At 41.5% G+C, this 13,288-nt stretch overlaps 1 protein-coding gene across 5 annotated transcripts in view; it reads left to right on the forward strand.

Moving 5' to 3' along the window:
* LOC122809346 (catechol O-methyltransferase A-like) overlaps positions 1-13,288 on the forward strand; it is a 321,593-nt gene that overhangs the window by 20,789 nt on the left and 287,516 nt on the right. The gene's annotated exons all lie outside the window — the stretch shown is intronic.

Here is a 13,288-nt window from a genome sequence, read left to right on the forward strand (position 1 = left end):
AGAAATCTGGAAAAAGCCAAAATTTATTGGGGGGGGGGGGGCAAAGGCCCATCACCAAAGATATGTTTGAAACATTGTTTGTATAATCTTAGGCAGTTGCTAAAATAAAATGTTTTGTGCTACCATGCATTTCCTAAAAGAGACTGAAACTTAAATGGCTATCATTATTTAGTGAATTAAGTTCTCAATAATTTTCTAGAAAACCACACATTTTAAGAGGAACAGATCAAAAGTATGAGCCAAAACTTCTAGACATTCTGTGAAAAATCTGGACAGTTGAGAGCTGTGACTCAACTCCTTGAATCACAAACAAGTGGTGGTAGAGGTAGAAAATTCAGGCTCTTGCTCCTTGTACCCAAGGTACAGGGTTTGAGCCTCAGTAACACTAACCACCACCACACACACACACACACACACACACACACACGCACACACATGCGCACACACACACACACACACACACACATGCACACACACCTTGATGTCTGTGCATTGAACACAACTAAATTCCCTTACTTGACGTGAAGAAGCAAAAGCAATTTCAAATAGTGTGGGCAGACTGGGACTCTAAAAAGTATTTTTTTTGTAATTAATAGAAAGTTAATCTCCCGGCCAGCCCATTCCAGGGGGTGCAAGTGCACCCCCCTTGCACCTGCCTTCGGGCGCCCTTGCTCTCTATATATATATATATAGTATACATGGTGACAGTCGACTAAAGTATATATGGAACTCTGTTTTGTTGATACACTTGGTTGACAAAAAAGACAGTTGTCAGTCGTGCAAGATCAAACAATCCCAGGGACTGGAGAATATGCCATTTCCCTGGGGATAGTGAGATATCGGAGTTGGAATAAATAATTAGCAGAGGATGTGGGAGGGGTGCAGGAGAGCTTGCTCCCCTACAGAAACAGTGATTTTACATTTGTATAATCCACAGAATAACCTTGGAACATGTATAGAAGCATGTTGGCATTTATTTGTTGACATATTGATGTTACATCAATTTGACACGTACCACTACACCTATACACGCACACACAAACACACACACACACACACACACACCTGTATATATATATATATATATATATATATATATATATATATACACACACACACACACACACACACACACACACACACACACACACACACACACACACACACACACACACACACACACACACACACACACACATATATATATATATATATATATATATATATATATATATATGGGTCTGCTTTGTTTTGTTGAATCTCATTTCACTGAATTTCATTTCACCCCGACCACTTCACTGAAAACACAAATTACTGAAAACTCATTTCACTGAACTGCAGTTAGTATATATGGTAGTGTGTAGAGTACTGTAAGGCAAGTAAAAGGTATAGACCCTTTTCCCACTATAGTGCAATCTTGGAGTTAGTATATAGAGTTAGGGGTGTGTAGAGGGGCATAGCCCCCCACCGTGTTTGCTTTATATTGTATTTTCAAAAACTTCAAAACAGTACATTTTAAACAATAGACATGCATAGTTGTAACACCAATGACTGTCTCCAGAAGACAATATGTGCTCAGACTAATAAGGGGGGGCTATGCCCCCCACATCCCCCAATGTGTGTGTGTATAGTATATATATATATATATATATATATATATATATATATATATATATATATATATATAGGTTTACCATTGAAATGCCGATCCGACTATGTGCGACTCGACTTGCGCGAAGGCGGAAGAGCGAATGTCACCGCGGTCGAATCCAATTGTGCGAACGGCAGATCCTCGCCCCTGCGTGAGCCGTGGTAGCATGGGTCTGGAGGTGTTGTGCGGCCGGTAATGTCAAACGTCTAATTCCTGTCGGTGGCGAACAAGTTTCACGGTTTCGGTTCGCGTAAATACATCGCAGAAGTGGCCGTTCGACCAAGTTCACTCTCCATTTCAATAGTAAACCATATATATATATATATATATATATATATATATATATATATATATATATATGTATGTATTTATATGTTGTAGAATGTAAGTAGTGGACACTTATACTTTTTGTGTAAAACAAATGCTTTATTATCCAGAAATTAAAGCATGTGTCTAATTTTACCAGGAAAACAAAACATCATAGCTGTCATGAAAAAATAAAAGTCTTTGAAGTAGTGACTATTTATAGTATTTACAAGAAGCAAAGTCTCTGACTTGCAGTCAGATTCATCACAGCACACAGTATGTGCTTCAAGTAAAACTCAAAGCTTGTTATCCTGACTTCCACTGGTACTCTCATCTCTCAGGGTTGTTCCTTCCCCAAGTGGATACTATGGCCTCAGGATAGCCTTCCTTATACTCAGACGTACATGTTGAGATTCTGCTAGATCTTGTTTCAACAACAGATGACATGAGCTATCTACCCCCTTTGTAAATAAGTCAAGGTTCTCACCTGGGAACACTGACAACCTTTCTCCAGGTTTCTCTCTTAAAGGAGTAGTAACACTCTGCAGCCCCATATAACATTACATTATATTACATACCGATGTTACAGTCTTATTCATGATGCATCACAGAAGTACAGAATATAAACAATTTTTTCCAGCATTGTATCTTTCATTCATGTTCTTGTACAAAAATAGTCTGTCTGTTAGGTATAAATATCTTTCTTAAGGAGCAACCAGTATGCTCTACTATGTTACAGATGGCATCTCCAGCATGAAACCATTGATTTCAGGCCCTATGGCAGGTCTGCAGGCCCAAGACAGATTGTCAGTATTGTAGTGGGCATTGGGTCAGTGCTGCATCTTAAAGTGAATTAGTTCTAACAAGTGAGCCCATCAGCAAAACTTTATGTTGCTTTCTTTTTGTTGTTCCAGTCATTGTGATGGCATGCAGTGTGTAGTTAGGGTAAATTGCATGCCTAAAAGGTAATATCACAGTGAAGCTAGAACCCACTTAATGGAAAAGCATTTCCTCCTTATGGCAACATATTTAGACTCTGCTTTAGTCAGTTTTCTACTTAGATAGGCAGGATGTTCTTTGTCTCCCAATTTGTGTGATAAAACTGTCTCCAGGCCCATTTCCTTTGCTTCTGTGTGTACTATAAATGATTCAGATAAGTCAAAGGTCATTAGAAGAACTTTTTAAAGCTACTGGAATGCTTCTGCATCTTCTGGGGTCCATCTGACTTTGTTGAACAGTTTGCCTGTTGTAACATAGGTAGAGGGAGCAGGTAATAGAGACAAAATGGAGAAAAAATTTCCTGCACTATCTCACCAGGCCCAATAAGCCCTCACCTGCTTTTTCATCCAGGGGAAATGGACACTCTCTTACTTTCTCAGTCTTTCCTTCTATGAATTACTAGTGAACCTCCCCATGACATACTCTAGATGCCTAACTTTTTTGTCATCCTGATCTTGTTTCCATTTTGAGCATTTACTGTAATTCCATCTTATAGTAGTGCATCCAGAATGGCTTGCACTTTGGGTGTCCAAATCTATTAAGTTGGTGACTACATCATCCACGTATGTGGCCATGTAGGATCTATGCAGCCTAAGTACACAATCCACGGGCTGCTAGAAAGCAGTTGACCCTAGGAAGTCCAAAAAAGAATACTGTATACCAATAACCAATCATCAACAGAGAAGGCAGTCTTCACTTTAGCATTTTCTTCTAAGGGAATCTTGTTAGGTCAAGGGTAGTTAAAACTCTAATCTTGAACCTTAGCCTTCCCTAACTTCTTGATTAACCTATCTGTCCTGGTCATGGGTAGCTATTATATTTGGAGATACTAATAAGTTGCCTAAAAATCATTTCAGAATCAAAAAGTACCATCCAGCTTTGGGGCTACGGCTATTGGACCATTCCACTTGCTGTTACATTCTTGAATTACCCCAAGTTTTATAGTCTTGCATATTTCCTTTTGGATTGCCTGTTTCTGGGATTCTGGTACCCTGTATGGTTTTAAGTGGACTTTTTCTCCAGGGTTATTCTCTGCATGATGTTCAGTCAGAGTAGCCATGTCAAGCAACTCTGAAAAGATTTCTTTATTCCTGAATAAAAACTAACATACCACTTGTTTTTGAATTTTGGAGAGGATGTCATCTCTAGCTAGCTCACTTATGGAGATCAACCTTCTCTCCTTTCCCAGTCCCTAACCTCTGTTATAGAATTCACCATAGTTCTCTGTAATTTCCTCAAGAGCTTTAAGTATTTATGTGTTGTATTTGTTCACTACATGTTTCTCCTACTTGCTTGACCTTATAATTGATCTCATTCATTTATTTAACATTTTCAAAGAATCCTTGTCACTTAGCCAGAAATGTATTTTCAGCTGAGGGAACCAGAACTAAAATGTGGTCCTGATTCTGGAATTCTCTGGATCTGGCATTTCTGTTATATATTCCTTGCTGGCTGCTCTGTGCCCTTTTCCATATGCTCACCAATGATAAGTGTGACCACTTTTAATCTGCTCCAAGACACTCTTAAAGAGATTCTGTAATCCTCACACATCTCCTTAACAACATCAAACAGCCTCTAAGATGTCAGCCATAGAGGAGATGAATCAGATTAAACCCCAATGAAGCTTTGGGTACCTAGAGTTTCTAACCTGCTTAACATTAAAAGATTGGCAGAGCTGATACGTGATCTTGGAAATGAAGGGGGTACCTTCATCTTGAAGTATTTCTTTTAGTATCCCTGCTCTTGAATATAATAAAATCAATTCTTTTTCTGTGCCTTTGGAGTTGTTTTGACAAAGTAGGATCACCTCTGGGAACTCAGCAGTGAAGTCTAAAGTTAGTAATATGTATTTTTACCCATTACTGGGCTTTCCGAGAGATAGAACAATATCCACGGTAATTCGTTCAAAAGGTACTTGTTTTATGAGTAGTGGTAAGAGGGGTTCCTAATGCCTGGATAAGAAGCCATTATCTTACATAAGGGACATCCCCTCACAAAATCTCTAAACATCTTTTAGGATGTCAGACCAGTAAAGTCTGACAAAGTTCTGGCTTCAGTATTATCCATCCCCAAATGGCCTGTCTGATACATAGCAGTGTGCTGAGTTCATAACCAAATTCCTAAAAGGCTTTGGTATCAACAGTTGACTGATGACTACCCCCGGGATTCACTAATCCTTCGTGTAAGACTAAAGTAGTCTTACACGGAAACTGCAGCCTAAGAGTAAGACGTTAGCGTGCCATGCATATTCATGAAGGCACGCTGCCTCAAATCTAAGGCTAACACGGAGCGTGCACGAGTGCAGGGGGTGTGTCGGATTGCCGAGCAGTCCAAAAATCCATGCCCCTGCAAGTCCCTCAATGTGCAAATGTCAACTGACATGAGTGAGTCCACTCAAATGTATACATACCCAACACTGCACTCCCCCACATCCTAAACCCCTGTATAATTAGAAAATGTAAAACTTTTATTTTTTTTTTTTTATTATTCCCGATATAGCTACACTTATTTGCGCGGGTTTGCCCATTGCTTAGCTATAGTTAGCAGTTTAGACATCGAAGAGGATAATAAGAAACATATATGCAAATTAAGCCAAATAGCAATAGAGTAGTGGTAGAGCCTTCGCACAAAGAGGAGGCATTCCCAGTTCGTGTCCCACCACTCCCCTTTCTATTTTCTGTATGAAATCTGTATATAAAAATTATTCCTGACATTTATCATGTAAATATTAGTAAAAAGATTTGAAATGGCCTATGTAGTAGTGAACAATATTTTATAAATATATAAGAAGGTGAAATGATTATGCATACTGATGAATGCATAAGTAACGTATCTTAAGCAATGTCAAGCACTGCTAAGCAAAGTTAACCAGTATAAAGCACATTTAAGTATAATTGCTCATAGCTTAGCACTGCTTTAAGTAGCGCAATGGCTTTGCACGTAGCTGCGCATCGCGCCAACTAGCGCAAACAAAACATGTTTGCGCGCAGCTGCGCACCGCGCTAACTAGCGCAACATCGGGCAACGTCAAGCAACGTAGAGCACCGTAGAGCAAAGTAGAGCAACGTTGGGCAAAGTTGTGCAAAGTTGGCTAAACACAGCCACACCTCCTGGCTGGTCTGGCCAGTAGTAAAATAAAAAGCAATGAGAGGCCTCGGACCCGGGATACTGTGCACCATAATCACAGTACTGAATCACTATGCCATAACAGCTTTTGATATGCATGCACTTTCAACACACACATACATATCAATGAAAGTTTACCCAGTGCTAAGCAGGTGGGCTTTCAGCTGAGATTTTTCAAAACCGGCCAATCACAAATATGTGCGGGAAATGAGGCATATTTAAGCCCCATAGGTGGGAAAATTTGCCATAACTGGTTGTAGCTCCCATCTGCAGGCAGCATGTCCGGTATTGGAGAGGGATCTCGATTTTGAGCGCAACGGTGGGGCATTGAGGAGTCAAAAGTAATGGTTTGGCTCCTCGTCCATAATCATGATGACTGACTCCTGCAGGGCCAGTTCCAGGGCACTGAATACAAAGCAGAAGCCTGAAACCATCTAGCACATGATCTCACCAGTGCCACAGGCATCCCTCGGACTGGTGAGCAGGTCAGACACCACTACTCAGACCTAAAGAGACGCAAGGAGGACCGACTGAACCAGTGGATACAGGAGGCCCGTGGGATGGAAAATGCCCTACTACTGAGTAGGTAGCCATGGAATGAAGTATGTAAGAATTGCTATTGTAGTCTATATTATGGATAGGTATATGTCTCAATATCACTTCATTTACTTCACTGCTGCAGGTGTTCGTGCTGCTAATCAGCAAGTCTATGCAGATAGACTGCTAAGGCTGCACCACCAGGCAGGTTAGTAATTATTCTGCATGTATTGTTATATAAAATAAGTGAGAGAGCAAGAAAAAAAGTGTTGTAGCCCAATAATAAAGGTATAATAAGTCTTGAATAACTTCTCTGCATGTACTGTTATGTAAAATAAGTGAGAGAGCCTGAAAAAGAGTGTTGTAACCCATTAATAAAGGTATAGTAAGTCTTGAATAATTTCTCTGCATGTACTGTTATATAAAATAAGTGAGAGAGCCTGATAAAGAGTGTTGTAACCCATTAATAAAGGTATAATATGGCTTGAATAAGTCTTCTGCATGCACTGTAATATCAAATAAATGAGAGAGCCTCTAGAAAAGTGTGTAATGTAATTAATAAAGGTATAATGCCTGGAGTGTGTCCGTGTCACTTTCTTCGATATGTTGTTGTACTCTTGCATTATAGAAATAGTACTGTTGTATTAAGTGCTGTCAACCCACACTTGGGTAGGCCCATATAAAGTGGATGAAGGGAGTGCCAGTAGCTGTTAAGCATATGTACAGTCCTCAATTGTTGGTTCATGGCCGGCATGTATAGGTTAATCTGGCACATGAGTAGCTTGTTATTGTGTTCCCCAGAAATGTCAGTGTGCTGCTAGAAATGTAGGGGGCTTTTAAAATATAACTGATAATGTCACCTGAACAAATCCAGATATGTAGATATATAAATATAAATAAAATATATAAATATGTAGCAGTAACATCTGCATCCTGGACAGTTTGTATGTCAGATACAGGTCAAGTATATAAAGAACTAGCAAAACCCATTTCACAATTTAACGGACATTGCCTAGTGTAATAATACATGTAGGGATATATACCTGCAGTCAATAGGAATGTAGTGTAAACTATAAGTATATATAAGTTGTTAATGGAGGTATCTTTTTACACCCTACTGTATGTGCATAAACAATGCAATTCCACACCTCAATGGGTATGTCTAATCTCAAAACATTTGTTGGGACATATGTCCTATTGGTTTATAAATATCTGCATTTACTTTGATGCATGTGCCCTGTTCAAATACCAAAATCTTGGTGGCCTGTTGCCACCAATCAATCCTGCAAGCTGTTGGAATGTCCACTGTTGTTCTATATATGCATGTGTTTTGCTTGCTGTTCAACTGTTGGAACTCTGGTGTGTTGGGTTAATAGGAATACTACTGCATGCTGTTACAACTAATTTGGAAGGCTGTTGGCTGTTACCAACACATATTGTCATTAAATCCTCCTAAACATAGAACATATGGGAAGGCCGGTCCCAGCAGACCCACCTGTCCCACCTCAGCTGGCGATGGTACCTGGCACCAGCAGCTCCGGTGCCCAGCCCGGGACCTCCTCCTCTGTTGGCCCTGTACCACCTTCAGGTGGAAGTGCTGCAGGGAATGGGGCTTGTCCCCCCGTGCAAGCGTGGCCGGAGGAAGGTGACCTATCACCCTCCGAACGGTCCTGGCTGTGGTGTGTAGGGAGATCGAGCTTTCAGTCGCTGATCCTCTATGCCAGCCTGAGGCATGAGTGGCACGACTCACGGGTGAGTATGCCCCTCCTATGCAGACCCCAGCACAGCAAACCCCTGGGCTGTGAAGGTGCAGTGGTGACTGCCCATGGGTGGGGATCTCAGTTCCACTGTTGCCATCTGTGGGCTCATGAGCTTGCGATTTCCAAACATCCTTCCCCATCAATGGTGTTCACCCACCACATGTCATATTCCGCCCCTGTATGCGTCTTGTTTGTCTTGTCTGTTTACCTCCCCAACCTACCTACCCAAATATACCCACGTCCCCTACCTCACATTCCACTCTCACCTGAAAAAAAAAAAAGGGCAATCTGCTCCCAAAAAACAACTACGCCCTATACATAGCTGCCCATTTTGCACACATGTCCGCTGGACACATAAACTGATATTTAATTGGCAGTACAACATACTTTGTTGTCCTCACTCCTCTCTCAGGGGGGAAGGTTTCATATTTCCCTCCAAATTTCTTGCATATGCACAGCTGTTGCTGTTAAAGAAATGGGCAGCTATGGACCTTCCCTACACCTGTCCTGCACACCCTGAGCTGTTTTCCCTACTGTCTTTCCCTCTTTGTGCCCCTTTTTCACCACTTTCCTATCTCCCCATTTTCTTTTCTTTCAAAGAAATGAGCATGGGGGTTAGCGGGAGTAAGCACTTTTAAGCAGTAGTTAGCGGGTTTGTGCAAGTGTGCGCTTGTGTGCGCTTAGCTAAGTATTGCTAAGCTTTGCACAAACCCATGCAAACCCGCTTACAATTGCTTAAAAGTGCCTTAGTCACCCTGCATATGAGGGCCCTTGTTCTGCTCAGCAGCAAAATAAAACACCTCTGTCAGTCTCGAACCCCGGACCTTGGACAGACTAGACTGCATGAAGTACCACTAAGTCACAGTAGATATACAGCAGGTTGTTGCTGAAATAGATATATCATGCATCAGAATAAGTGAATGTAAAGGAAAGATAGGAATGCCATAACACAAAACCTGTTCTGTGGAACTTTACCAGCAGTTGTTGTGGAATTGCATTACATGACTTTGATAAGAGAACTAGCTATTCTAGCGGTATATAATGTTACAGCAGCACTTTACAACCCCCACACAGTATTATAGCAGGACAATCCCCACCCAAATGTACAATATACCTGTGTGTTCAGGGTCCACCAAGGATGTAGGTAGGCATACTCAGTACTGGAATTGTCCAGTTTTCTTGAGCAACCTGTGCTAATGTCAACAATAAAAAAGCACAAACTGTGCAGAAGTGAGTACATTAATATTCACAGTATAGCAGTTCACAAACAGTTCATGTGCCAAATGAATACATCTCAATAACTACTTATGTATGGCAGTTAATTGTATAAGTAGAAAAGAAACTACATACTCCCATGTATCTTGTGTTAGCATTTGTAGGGGTGAGTACAATTCTACACTGACAACTGTGTACTGGAAGTGGCAACGTTCAGGTCTGAGTACAACATTCAAATCACTGGCTACACCCCTAGCTTCAGATATAAGAAGTATACCAACCTTCTGATTTAAACAACGGTGTCCACAGCAAACAAGCATGGGCTACGCCTACCTGACTTAGCAATTTATAGCATTGGGTTGCTATGAGAGTGAGTACTGCAATTACCACACAGCAGGCTGCATGCAATTATCAAATGGTGGCCACCAACTGGTGCAGAGGCCATCACCTGCACATGTGCAGATACCTATAAAAGCAGGCTGTACTTGCTGTCCACACATGCAATCATTCCATTGCAGCTATTGAGAGAGAGACAGACAGACACCAACATCAACATCAACAGAAAAAAAAAACAAAAAGACAGAACTGAAAAATACAAGCACATACAAAGGAAAGGTATGTAACAGATATGTATTTACTGGCATGTAGTAGATGTTTTTGAAAAGTACTCTACATACTTTGAATCATCCATATATGGCAGCAGTACGTATCTATGCACAGATGCCCTGCATAACTACTGCCATGGACAAATCAGTGTGTAGCTGTGTGCAGTAGGACATAACTGTGACATATGTAGCTCAGCATTAAATGTCAAACATCTGATCCATGTTATCTGTGTTCTGTACAGTAGTGTGTACAATGGCTGTTTGGGGGAGTAGCGCATACAGCTATAGAAACATGGATGTGACAGAGTAACAAATGCATGATAGTCATATTAATGTGTAGCTTAGCACTGGCAACTGCTGTACCAGGCTAGTATGCTAATCTAGCATTTGCAGCTATATATACTCCCTCTAATATTACTGTGTGCTCACATGTGACACCTGTTCATGTTGCAGCAAAGCCCAACAGGTCAGCCGTGAGGTCCACAGACTTACAACAGTGTGGACCTTGTGTGTGTATGGCACACACATATGGAGAGATATTTCTGTGTCAGATTTATTAGCATCTGTACATGTGCATAGAGCAAGGGACATACTGCAACTGTTTGTGAAGGGTGGACATATATATATATATATATATATATATATATATATGTTGGTGAAGGTCGTTATGTGCATATTTCTATGTAGGTTGTAGTGTGTGGCAAACAAGACAGCATACAGTGCTGGTATATGACATGTGGTGGTTAAACGCTGTGGGTATGATTTGTCAGGTTTGCAGTGTTGCAGCCAGTGAGGCCTGCTAAAGCTACATGGGCTGAGAACACCTTCAATGCATTCCGCACAAGACTGTGCAATATTATTACATAACTGTATACCTCACAACCTTCACATAATTGATATTCCCACCATGAAAGGTGGACTGTATATGTGCCTATATGTATATCTACCCTGGTGACAAAGCCATGGACTCAAGCTCAATGTTGAAAATGCATTGGCATCCCTTTTGGTAAAAACTCTGTACCCATGAACTACCACATAGGTGGTAGTCTACTTAACACAGAAAGTGTGATAAGAGACCAGACTGCACTGTGGCAAGATGTTGTCCATAGGGTAAATGACATAGGCATGCATAACCGGACATATGAGCAGGTACGCCATCACTGCAGTGATTTACTTAGATACGTGCGTCTGATGTCCGTAGACAACAGCTTGCCACAGGTGGTGGGGTAACCATCCACCCCCCCCTCACCGGAGTAGAGGAGCTGCTCCTGCACCTGGTGGCTCCTGGCCAACAACAACAACAGCACACATGTATCATCATGGAGGCCGGAGCCACCCAGCAAGTTCACTTAGCAGTAGTCTTCCCTTTGATAATCACAGTGCCACACTAGTCATGTAATCTGTCTACATGGCACACCTCATCACAAAAGGTGTGTCATCCAGGGAAAAACAGGTCAGTGTTCCCCTCTACGGAGCATGCAGGTAACATGGCATATCTGTAGACTACTGTTACCTCGACTGGTAGATCATACATATGTGAGATGTGTACTGTGTAGTTAGAAGATGTGGAACCTGGTGTTGTGCAATACTGATAATTTGGAACATAATCTGTAGGCCTGTGACTGTCAACCATTGTATTACTGTAAGATTGCAAACCCACAGTAGCAACGCCACAGTTGTTGCCACTGACAAACTGTCTCATATCCTTGTAGGTCCCTCTGGTGTGACAGCAAGGCAACAGATCCATGCTGGTGTGTGTGTTCTACATTTAATATTGCAAATAAAATGTGCATGTCATAGGTGAGGTGTAGGCCATGTACACATGTAACACACCTATGCATAATGCATGCTGTGCATGTTTGCATCCCAAACAATTGTGGCTACACTGTAGTGGACATTGGATAGGCAGAGTCGATACACATGCACACAACATACACAACTTTGTCATAGGCAGTACATGTTAATATGCTACACATGGTGTATACAGACACCCGCTGTAAGGTCACACTCCAGTATCCAAAATGTCATCCACACAGCACACATAATATACCTGAGGGGTAGAGGCCTATCATAGGGTGGTGCGACACTCTTCAACATACAACACATTCATGTTAGGTAATGCTTCCTATTGGGCACCTTACAAACCCATGTAACAACTGGTTGTGAAATGGTGAATGTAGCCACGGTACTGCAGTTCAGGTACAGCACGATAGTTGGTGGTCTGGCACACATTAGTAGCCTTCAGTGGCCACATGATGCTGCATGATGATGGCTCGTGGTACTACACCCCATCCAGTTACAGTAACCACAGTACTACACATAGCATTCATTGCTATACACCTCAATGTTGTGTGTGTGCAAACATATGCACCTACACACAATATACATAGCAATCACCATTTGCACAAAGTGACACATATATGTCTTGTAATGCTATTGAGTGTATAGGTCACATGACACACATTGGATATGTGTGATGTTTAATGCTGCAGTTGTGATGTAGCATGCCATGTCATGGCTGGCACTGGCATGTCCACAATATGTTCTACACTCACCATAACCACTGTACAATGGCTATGTTGAGCAATGGTATTCCATCAGGTATACATGCACCACTCATCCTGTGTGTATACACAGCATGCATGAGCTAAACCTGTGTCTACAATTATCTGCTAAAGACACAGATGCTCTAATCAGAAATGGATATCTATGTGACACACAGATACACATCCAGCCATGGTATGTATACCTGTGAGTGATGGTGCACAGAACATTGAAGAGCTTTTAAGACTTGCACAGCAATGTAGTGTTCATGTACACATTGTGTTCCAGGGTGAGGCCAATCACTGAACAACAACACACATGTACCAAAGCCATGTATACTGTTAATAGCAAGGACTGTCAACACTGGCACTGCATGCTGTTGAGCAACACACGTCCTGCATGCTGACACATGTGATATGACTGGCTTGTGATACTGTATCCCACCATCAACCGCTGTTCAGTATGTTCTGGATTGCTGGTGGTGTGTGTGTGTGTGTGTGTGTGTGTGTGTGTGTGTGTGTGTGTGTGTGTGTGTGTGTGTGTGT

Source organism: Protopterus annectens, chromosome 8.part0, assembly GCF_019279795.1.
Source record: "Protopterus annectens isolate FY-2018-M chromosome 8.part0, PAN1.0, whole genome shotgun sequence".
NCBI classification, from domain to species: domain Eukaryota; kingdom Metazoa; phylum Chordata; order Ceratodontiformes; family Protopteridae; genus Protopterus; species Protopterus annectens.